Genomic DNA, 12,506 nt, shown 5'->3' on the forward strand with positions numbered 1-12,506 from the left:
CCTCCTCCACCGGTGAGGGCCGTTCCAGAAGATCCTCCGCCCTCAAGTCAAATTAACGAATAGGGATGGTTCTTCCCCCGAAAACGGGCCCATGGCCACAAAATAGCGTCACCACCGAGGTGACGAAAAAGAACAGCGGACCTCGGGGCAGCAGATAGTCCTTAGATCTCTCCGAGAGTACATCGAGACTGCGGCTAGACTAGTCATTTACAAGTCGTTCGAGAAATCGCTATCGTTCTCGCGAACAGCACGTCTCGTGTCGGAGACAAGTCTATTTCAATTACAAACCTACACTTGTACCTACAAACACCGTCCATTCGATTCCTGGAAATAGTTGCCCAAAGACAAACTCCGCCGGCAACCGCTTTGTATTTATTTGAATAAAAGTATATTTATTTCCGCGAGTAAATACGAAGACATAGTTCTTTTCGAGAACCCAACAACATTTGTTTCTGCCGTGAACCTATGCATATCGTATATTATAACATAAGAAGGAGCCTATGGGGGAACGGACAGATTGATGGTGGCGACTGTGTGGCCCGCGACGAAGAGGAAGTTGGACAAGCCTAGTGTAGGGCTGCTATCTTTTTGTGGTCACCGACTGCGCCGAACGTAGAAAAGGACAACGCGTGTGACACGGATCGCGCGGCCGAAAGCACACTACATACATACCGTCAATTAAACCACTAAATGCAATTCGAATTATATTGTGTTTAGTCTTATTTTGATAAAAAAAATGCCGATGGAAGTTGATGAAAGTTAATGTTGGTGAAAGTCCCATAAAAAATAATGAAAAATAAAGATGCTTTTTGTAATTGGATTAGTAGTGGTTCAAACCGATATACCCGACCTGGTATCAGATTACGCGGCATGCTTACACTACATACTCGGCGACCAAGGCAGCTCGAGCTTCGGGGTATGCCCCCCAGTGGAGGGGGCAAGCAAACTGACTAAAATCGTACAGCTCCGTCCGACTTAGATCAAGATTTTAATGTACATTCTCTCAATACAGCATTTTATTCATCTAGTTTGAGAAAATACCCCGCATGCTCGAAGTGATATCAAATTATTTTCAAATTATAATTAACAACTTTCTTACAATTCTAGGTCTCCAATACTTTTAGCATCGAAGAGTTACGACGATGCAGATCCCTGGTTACAGGTTGACATCATTCTCCTGGCAATTTTACTTGGTCTATTGGGAACGTTAATAACATTAATTTGCGCTACAATATTCCACAAAATGCGGAATTATTTTCGCAATAAATACAAGTTAGAAAATCATGTAGCTTATTATTATAATTTCCAAAATGAAGTCAGGACGAAAAATATTGTAAAATGCTTAAAGTATTGCATAAATTTAAAATCGTTTTTGTTTCACAAATGACAGATATTCCTTGACTTATAGATTCATAAGTATATATTCACATATTCGAACATCCAACATTACAACTTATTCATTTTCTTATGTTACTTTACATAATATCATTTAGTAATAATTTATATTTAATTTTCAGAAAATTAAATAAGGAAACGGATAACAAAACACAAAACGGATCAAAAGAGAAAGGGCAGATAATTTACAGTAATGAGAGTAGCGATGAAAATACAGACTATCCTCAAGCAGACAGTGAAACAGAGATGAATTATCGCTGAAGTCCGTAAATTATTACTGCTTTTAAATTCTGAAATATGAAATGAACATGCCATGTAATTTAGCAAACTTGAAATATCTCACGATAATTAGTAAATGAAGATTAGTTTTTATATTGCAGCGTTTACTTATATTGTACATGTAGCGTTACGTATGTATCGCAAGGAATGAAATTATATCTATAAAACTTTAATGAAAATTCAATTACGTTAATAAAAGCAAAATTTATCTTTTCATTCGAATACAATATTTTCCCTCTATATTATACATACATATAGTAAAGCAATATCTCACAGAATCTAAACAATCAATTGAAATTATTACCAGAAAGTAATTTCAGAGTTACAATTTTTAATTGACTAATCCCAATGTTTTCAAGATCTGGGATATGAAGTTTTTAATTTCAAGTTCAACCAAGTTTTACATTTTTATTACTAATATTAATTGAAATTCGTAAAATAATCCTAAACTTTATAAACTCTTTGATCATGTAAAGAGTAAAGATTCACCTGAATGCATAAGGCACGTATGTACAAGCAGAGAGGATAGGAGAGCCGCTTTAGCATGGCACAGAACCGTGTCGTCTTTCCTGGAACAGACCCGGGCCGTCTTTTAGCATGATACAGAACCGGGCCGTCTTTTAGCATAAAACCGAACGCACATAATATTTTTAACCAGGAGTAGAACCTACAGCTTAATTGTTTTATATGAAATATGTAACTAACATGTAAATCTTGTGTACAAAATTCTAATTAATATAAATTAAGAATAATATTAATTGTAATGATACGTATTTTATTTTTTCCAATTTTGTAGTTGCAAACTCTGGTTGTAAAAAATGGAAAATCCGGAAAAATTCGAACACATACAGATTTCATATCGAAGTTTAAAAGCGACCACCCTGAAAATTAATTTAATAATGTTCTATTGTCATCAACACTATCTTAAATTTTTTCATATATTTAGCTACTGTTATTATTAATTAAAAAAATTTTTCTTTCATGAATAAATATTTTTTCCGCCCCAACACTGTACAATTTTTACTAGATGACTTTAAAAACACATTAGAACTATTTTTAAATAATTTTACTCGAAAACATTCTAGTTTACTCTTTATTTCACCGTTCTACTAATTTTTTATGGGCTGCATTGCAGCTCTGTTTAACACTCTTTTACAACTCAATACCATAGTACCATCCATATTCAAAGACGAACAATTTTTTGCGACGATCATTAAGAAAACAAAAGTGTTTCTACATTTCAGTCCTTCAGTGCGTTGGTGACGTAGCGCCCAGCACACCTACCTGTGTTCTGTGTCACATCTGGAGTTTTATGGTACGCTAACAATCGCTATTGAGTCGCAAGCCAGAACATACAAACGAATCCATCCACAACTTCCCGAGACCTGCCTCCAAAACTAATTAAAGGAAGGCTAGATATGCAGTGTGTACTAAACTCCTCAAAAGAGGCGGATTCCAGTCGCTCGTGTTATAAACCTCATTCGATACTTCATCGAAAGGGTGATCTTACATATTTCTGTAACAGTTCCAAGTGCATACTCTTTGTTCATGATACACTCTTTGTAATAATTAAATTAAATTAAATATTAAGTAAATCTTTCACGCTGCTTGCGGCCCTCGCAGAGTTGGGCATTATTTGGGATAAAAAATTATTTAAATAAAAATTCTAATTAAAGATACTTTATCTTTATTTGTTATTTAAAGGTTCGAATAAAAAAAGCATCTTTATTGGACGAGTATCGAATAAATAATTTTATTAGATGAGAATTTATCCGACGAATAAAAATACTTTTTTATATTCGAAGCTTGAAATTAAATTTTCATTTTTTATCTGTACTGTTATTCGGAAGCTACGACTAATTCTTCCGAATTTAGAATAATTTTCGTCAGCTCGGATAAGCGGCTTCGAGCCCCGTCGGCCCAGGCCCAGAAGCTCGTGCCACCTCGGTCGCCCAGCGGTGCCATAAACGGCAGCCGCGCGATCCGAGGCGAGAACAGGTACAGTGACTCCCATAAATATTCGGACACTAGGTATAACTAACTTTATGATTTAATAATTCGTTTGTTGATAAAGCAATCGCCCTGGAAATTGTTTCTAGCAATAAAACATTTATTAAGGATGATAAGCATATATAATTTATTTGAAAAATATACAAACGTTTCATAATAAAAATTATTAAACGAAATAATGGCCCATTTGCGGCTCACAAAAATATTCGGACACGTATTATATTTCTCTGGCAATCGCCTTCTGGGGACGCGATATTCCAAGAACGAGAAAACGTTTGTTTACAAACAGAATCTCGTGGACCATTAGAGTCCATGCCACCTCACTACTGTCAGTAGTAAACGTGAATTCGTTCAAAATGGGTCGCAAAGGATAGAATACGAGTTTCGATGTGCGACAGCTTGTAATTTTTCATCGAGAAAAAGGAAAAACCTATCGCGAAATTAGTGCAATGCTTCGTATAAGTAAGAGTACTGCTGCAGATACCTGTCGTCGATTTTATATTGAGAATCGCATTGATTCTATTCCGCAAACTGGAATACCAAGTCTCTTATGTACGAGGGAGAAAAGCAAAATTATTCGGAAAGTGAAAAAAAAATCCGCGCTTAAGTGCTCCAAAACTAGTTAGTGAGCTATTAGGAGAAAGCTCCAAAAATGTTTCAGCCGAAACAGTTCGGAGAGTGCTGAGGCAAGCTGGTTACAATGGAAGAGTAGCTAAAAAGAAACCATTTATCAACGAAAAGAATAGGAATAAACGAAAAACCTTTGCAAGAGAGCTAATTTCTAAGGATGAGACATGGTGGAAGGATGTCATATTTGCGGATGAAAGCAAATTCAATGTGTACAATTCCGACGGAAGAACTATGGTGTGGCGGAAAGCGAATAAAGTGTTTAATTTTGAAAATACAAGAGGTACAGTGAAACACGGCGGAGGCAGCGTAATGGTCTGGGGTTGCATTTCGTCATATGGAGTCGGTAACCTAGTGTTTATTGACGGTATCATGGAGAAAAATCATTATTTAAATATACTCAAAAATAATTTAATTCAAAGTGCTGAAAAAATGGGACTTCATAATACTTTTGAGTTTTACCAAGACAACGACCCCAAGCACAAGTCACGTATTGTGCAAGAATTTTTATTATACCGCTGCTCCAAAATTCTTCATTCGCCGCCCCAATCACCGGACCTTAATCCTATCGAGAATTTGAGGGATGAATTGGATAGAAAAATTTGAAAAACCCCAATTACATCGATAGCTGAATTAAAACAAAGACTTGCAACTGAGTGGTCGAATGTAACTGTTGAATATTTAAAAAAAATTACAAACAATATGCCAAACAGGTTAAGACATGTTCTTAAACAAAATGGTTATGCCACGAAGTATTAAACAAATGTTGTAATGCTAAATTACATTATCTAAATTGAAAAATTAATATTGTCCGAATATTTTTGTGAGCCAGAAATGGTACATCATTTCTCTTACTAATTTTTATTATGGAATTTATGTATATTTTTCAAATAAATTATCTATGTTTATCAACATTAATAAATCTTTTATTGCTAGAAACAATTCCCGGGACGATTGCTTTATTAACAAAGGAATTATCAAGTCGTAAAGTTAGTTATAGCTAGTGTCCGAATATTTTTGGGAGTCACTGTATATCGGTGTGAAACTACTACCAATCAAATTACAAAACTTCTTTATTTTTCATTATTTTTTGAAAGGACTTTCATCAACCTATGTGTGGAGTTTTTCTGATTAAAATGACACTAAACACGATATAATTTGATCTGTATTCACTGGTTTTATCTGTATTGCTATCCAAACGCTTCGAATAATCTTTGCCAGCTGTAAGCTGTTAAAATTTTTGTACAATTTGATTGTGTGGAGTTATACGTGTAGACAAAAGTATTTACTTTGATTGTAATTTAACTTACTTTAAAAATTAACTTATCTTATTTAAATTGAAATGTAGGGAACTTAATATTATATTTTTCTAGAATTGTCTTGACATCATGTCTGGATCTGTGTTACGATCGAGTGGGACACTGTCATTTTTTAGTTATTTATTGGCATGCTTGGCCTAAGAATTCGTTACGGGCTTGGGTACGGGTCTAGAAGCGGGAAGGCGGACCAGCCGTACTCCACTCAATGACAATTGACACATCGCAGGCAGACACTCGGGAGAAAGGCGATACAAGTTTCGTGGAAAGATCCTTGAACAAGGGATCTTTGTGCAGTATCCTGCGAGGCTTACGTGAGAAAATGAATTCACGGAGTCAGTAGGCGTTGCACAATTTACGTAAGGTTAATGTTAGTTCAGTAAGTTAAATAACACGATATTAAGCAAGCCATATAGTAGTTAATAATAACATCACCCTCCAAAAAATTATGATAATTTACCATATTTATATACCTTCTATGTGTATGTAACTCCGTAAGGAGTTAATGATATTATCGATTTATATGTAAGTTCATTCGAAACAAATTCGTCAGAATGCCGGAAATATTGTCTTCTAAGTTTTTCACGTGAAACGTGCATTATTTAATACAAATAAAGATTACGCACATACTTGCCGAATATACCCAATGTAGTTATTAAAAAAATCAAATATATTAAAAATCACATTATAAGTTACAAATGAAATACTGTTATTACCATTATCTATTTCAAAAAGAACGCAGAGTTGAATCTTGGGTATTGCGATAACTCGCTCGCCCGAACTTGTCCGATTCTTTTCGAACGCGCTCGATGAAGTCGGTTCATGGGTCGTCCGAAAGGCTCGGACCGCTCGACGTGTCCCGATTCGAGTGCCCGATTCACGAGCCGGCTCGCACATCCCTACTGTGTCACATCTGGAGTTTTATGGCACGCTAACAATCGACATTGAGTTGCAAATCAGACCGTACAAGCAAACGCATTCGCAACTTCCAAAGGCCTAACTCCAAGGATAAAAAGAGTGGCCACGACCTTCGGGTCACCGATTCTGTTGAAACTTTGCACACTTATAGATCTCGTTCTCCCGTTCACGAATATACAGTGAGTGCAAAAAGTATTCGTACACCTCTTATAGTTTTAGAAAACCATATATTTCTTTATGTAATTGTACATTCTTTTATAAAACAAAAACACAATTACGATTATTATATGTTTCAACTACAAAATGTGACATAAATAAACTAACGAAAAGTTAACTTTAATGAGATATATTAAAAACAATCTGAAGTCTCTCAAAATTAGCACGCAAAAAGTATTCGTACATGTAACAAATTTAGCAATAAACGTGTTATAATTTGCGAAAATAAATTAAGTTAATATTTCGTTGGATAGCCTTTCGACTGTATAATTGCGTCCAGTCTTCTTGGCATTGAATCCACTAAATTGGATGTGATTTCGTGTGTAATATTGCACCATTCCTCTTGAAGAGCAAGTTTTAATTGTTCTTTACTTGAAATATGCCGGGTTCGGATTTTGTAATCAAGAAGATGCCATAAATTTTCGATCGGATTCGTATCCGTGATTGCGGAGTTGTGTTCAAATATTGTGGTGTGTTATAAAGCAACCACGCTCTAGTGTTGCGTGCTGTATGTTTGGAGTCATTGTCTTGAGTGAAGATAAAGTTGTCTTTTATACCCATTTTTTCTGCACTACTTACAATATAGGTTTTTAATATGTTTAGGTATATTTTGTGGTCCATGATTCCCTCGATGAAGTGTAATGACCCCACTCCAGCAGCACTCATACAACCCCAAACCATGATCGAACCTCCGCCGTGTTTTACTGTGGGACGTAGATTTTCTTTTTGTAGCTCTGTATTTTCTTCCTCCAGACCGTACACTTGCCATCAGAGCCAAAAACATTAAATTTACTTTCGTCAGTAAATATGACTCCTCGCCAAAACTCGATAGGATTATTAATATTATCTTTCGCGAAATCAAGCCTCTACTTTCTTGCGAGCAACTCGGCCGTGGTATTAAATATTTCGTAAACAATTACGAATAGTGCTGGCACATACACTTACTCCAGCGTTGTTTGCAAGCTCAGCAGCGATCTTAGGAGCACTAATTTTAGGATTTGTTTTTATTTCACGCACTATAAAACGTTCATCGCGTGAACTAAGTTTTCCAGGCCGACCAGATTTCGCTTTATTTTTATTGGTTTCTCATTCACCATTTCGATTTATAATTCCTTGTATAGTGCTATGTGGCCCATTAATTGTTTTTGCTATTTCTCGCAATGATTTGCACTGATTATGCAGTTGTATAATAACACTGTCCAACACCAAAAAAATTTTGCAATACCTGTTGGGTGATTCTTATACACTTTGTCATCCTAAAACCGAATCTGAAAGTAGAATTGCTCCATCACGCAACGTTTTCGAAAAATTTTGGTTTTTGTAAAAATGCCCGATTTTGATACGAAACGACGTGTTACGCAAAAACTAAACACGCGAGAAAGTTCAAATTTGAGTCAAGAGATAGAGGGGACTCTCCTCTACATATTCATATAGTCAATTATATTTTTATGTACTTCCTAATAGTTGTAAATGGTTGTTAAAGTTTGAAAATGTGCCGACGCGGGTACTTTGTACGCTCTATTTTTGTATTTATGTGAAAAATCCTTTATCTAGCAGGAATTTACTATACAGGAATGCATTCTACAGACATTTCTGGTAAAGAAACCATTCACGAAAAGTATTTGGTTCCCTTAATGTACGAGAAGGATCAGAAAATGTTAATTGACAGCGTGTGCGCGACGCGTTCGCGCCAGACGGCCATTGCAGCCTTTTCGCGACTCGCCAGGGCCGTCGCTGTGCGTAGTCGACGTTGGTACCACTCAAGTATGTCTTTGCTTACTATGCTTAATTAAATACATTTTTTTTGTCTTTTTGGGTGCCAATCATTACAAAAGATTATGAAAATACGAGTTATATTCACATTTCATTCTCTCGGGACAAGGGGCCATAAATTTATACCACCATGTGCAGGCCACTCGGGTCTCTTCGTCACGCTGCACCGGGGTCCCGTCGTTCGAGAATTTTCCGAAGTTTCGGTGATTGACCAGAGGGTAAGGACTTCCACCTCTACCGTGGAGGACTGTCCGGAAGATCCGCCTCTCTCGGGTCAATCAACGAATGGGGATGAGTCTTTCGGGATTTTTGGGCCCATCCCTTGGAAAAGTTGGACACCAACGAGGTGGCCAGCAAACGGACCCCGGAGCAGTCGGTCCGAGTCTTCCATTCGCAACAAACGCTCTTATAGAAAACGTATTAGTCATCGCGTTATCTCAGACACTTACAAGTCGCACACAACCACAGAACAATCAATCGGATCCCGTTACCCAATATTAAATTGGCGGGTAACTTTTCGGCGACACGGGTACGCGACGCGTTCACATCGGTGAATCCGAGCTTTACGCCCTCGGGTGGATGTACGGTCGAGATCCGCGCGGCAGTAGTCGAAGTCGCATCGCAAAACACAGACAGTTCTGTTGTTGTTACAATATTTTGGAATAAGGTAGGCTCGGATGTGGGTGTGGTCTTAGGAAGTTGTCTATGATTGGTTGAAGGATGTGTTTGGAAGTGGTGGAAAATTAGGAAGAGTGGGAGTGGAAGATACATTTGGTTACAGGCGGCTACGGCTATAAAACTATAAATTTCGGTACGCTAACGGTTCGCAGGTCAACATGTGATCGTCAGCTGAGGTTGTTCGGATTTTTGACTACGCCAAACTACGGTAGGTTTTTTATGGCGGTCATGGTCATTATGCCGCGGGTGGTTAGTTTAACTGACCTTCACGGTTGTACTGACGTCCCTTTGCAGAGGGTTTTTACGACGGAACACTTATATATTATTACTTATATCGAAATCGGTACTTATCATTATATTTAAATTTAATCGATTTAAATTGTGTGACGTGGCAAAGTTGTCCACGTCCCTCAGATCTTAGATCGAAAGACCGGGCCGCCCTTTGGCAGCGCCACCGCGATAACGGCTGTCGTGATCGATCTCCCTGGGCGCATCCGAGATCCCAGATTGGAGATTAACGCGGTTTAAGGGGGCCGGCAGGCATTTGGCCTTGACTGTCACGCCAATCCTCGAACGGTCCTCGAACGGTCAGTAGGGAAAACTGATTGTGGAATGATTAAAATTTTTTTTGTGGAACTACATCGCGTCTACGACATATCGGTAAAAAAGAATATATGAAATGCCGACTTGAGAAGTAGTGGAAAAGAGAAACGAAAATTGAGAGAGAAAGCTAGCGACTAGACATGGTTGCCACATATCATCTTCGCCTCACTGTTGCCATGTCATCAAACCCGTAAATTTACAAGCGTTTCGTGAAACTGATTTCTGCATGAGCCCGATTCAGCCGACCAACACATGCTAACACGTACATTGCCACGGGCGCATAGATATACAGAGGACTCGTTGTCACATTACCTTTGCAGTTTTTTGCTACAATCTCTGAAATCAAACTCGAACAGCAGTCACGTGTATGCAAAAGCTAAGGAAATCATTTGATTTATATTAAATTGAATCAGTTTATTCTTAACATTATAATAATTTTATACATATATTAACAGGACTTCTTTTAAAAAGAAAATGAGTCGGAATTTACTTCCTGTCAGAAAGAAAATTATATTCAAAATGAAATTAAAGCAGCTTTTTTTATGCCACAAAGCGCATAAAAAGTTAAACAAAATTTGTCATATTTTTTTACTTTAGATGTCAAATCTGAAGTTAAGAAACAAACAAATACAAATTTACAACTAAAGACTAAACGCAAAATAAACTTGAATAATATCATATATATATAAAAGTTTATAGCATTTTCCAAAGTTTTATATATGTTTACAATATATAAAACCGAGAAGTTAGCCGCGTTGTCTTAGTGACGACGATACAACGAAGACCATTCGGCGCGATGTCTCGATATCGTAACATATCGATACTCGTAACACTATATTTGACAAAGTGACGAAGTTTCTGTCAAAATCAAAGAACTTTCGATAGAAATGAGATAGAGCTATGATTTTTTTTAGAAGTTAAAATATTGCAAAAGAAGGGAAAAATAGAGAGACTATGGTACAAACATGTTTTAACTTTGAAAATAAACTTGGAATATTTAAACAAAATTGTGATTTATCCAATGCCATGCACGGTTAGATTTTTCTTGACATTCTGTACATCTGTTCTCGTAGATTTTATCACGCTGACATCAAATCCGATCACAAAATTTATCTCTCACCTCAGGATTTTGGAAAAAATCGATTTCTGCGAAAAGAAACTAATGAAATCACAATTTTTCCGTTGAAATGATTTGATAACCCTCTGGTTATTCTGGTTCAGAGGCCAAAATGTGAATTTCGCGAGGCGTTCGAAACAAGCGTGGCGTCACGAGATGCTAAGGCGAAGCCACGACCTTCGGCCTGCTATATTTTATCAAAATTAAATCGGTACTTTGAAGTGAAATTGATATTATAAATATACAATGATAAAACATAATGAAATTAAAAAAAATACGTTAGTAGACAGGATTTGAACACTGGTCGTCCGGTTGAAAACTTGGTACGCTGCAGTCACGCCAAACCGAATCTTGTTGTACCGTAGAAAAAAATACGGCATTACATAGGAAATAATGAAACTTCAATCGTTAATATCGCGAAAATTATTGAGTATCTGCCCCTATAATGGTGTATATTTGTGAACAGGACAACGAGATCTATAAGTATGCAAAGTTTCAACAGAATCGATGACCCGAAGGTCGTGGCCTCTTTCGAAACGTGCAAGGGTCAGAAAATTTTCAAATTGCCGCTTCAATAGTGCAATGAGCAGTTTCTAAATGGTCGATTGTCTTTCCTAAAGGTTCAATCTAGGTCTGTCCAGAGGCCAAAATGCGAATTTCTGCCTCATCGTCGATTAATTAGCAATATTCGGCAACATACCGCCAGTCGCGAGGCGTTCGAAGCAAGCGTGACGTTACGAGATGCGTAGCGAAACGTGCAAGGGTGACCACTTTTAAACTGCTCATTACGATATTGAAGCGTCAATTTGTCAACATTTTGACCCTTGCAAGTTCATATACGTATATGGATTTCATGTATGTGTGTGGTTACACAGAGTCGACCTGCCGGCCCCCTTAAACGCCGCGCCACTTGGCGCGACGAGAAGTTGCAGGTCCGTGGCCGGGCCCCAGAGGGCTGAAGCGCGGAAAATTCGAAAGGAAACGTTCAGGGGACGGCTGCGAGGGACACCCTGCAGTAAAACATCGAAGAGGACACCGAGCCCGGGTTGGTCAACCCGGAGGCGCCGCCGAGGAATTACGGACCTGAGGAGTACATCATCTCGACCTCGTCGCCGCCTCGTCCCGGAAAGCTGCAAGAGTCCGTCGAGGGAACGGCTCGATGTCTTCCTCCGTGGGAATCGACCAATCAACGCGTGTCCTTGAGAAAGCGTTAGCCGATAAATCCGTTGCCGAGGGCCCCGGACAGGTCCGGATAGGTCCGAGCGTTGCGCGGGAGCAGGGAAAACTAGGATAGTGGGGGACGCCTCGCTTCCGCGTTGGCGAGTCTTCGCGAAGTAGGACACTGTGCTGCTGAAATTCGTACGGAGTAGTTGCTTTACTATTGCTTCAGTCTTATAGTAATTTTGGGAAAACGTAGTACTGCCGAGACATACGATTAGAGAAGGCTGCCGAACACCGGGACAGCGGAGCAGAACTAGACCACGTTGCCGAGTAGTAAGCGCCGACCAGGTTTTTCCGCACTATTGTGATTTTCGCGTTGGCTCGGTTAGCGTTTTGGTGAATCGGTCGTACTT

This window comes from Halictus rubicundus, chromosome 9, assembly GCF_050948215.1.
Source record: "Halictus rubicundus isolate RS-2024b chromosome 9, iyHalRubi1_principal, whole genome shotgun sequence".
NCBI lineage: Eukaryota > Metazoa > Arthropoda > Insecta > Hymenoptera > Halictidae > Halictus > Halictus rubicundus.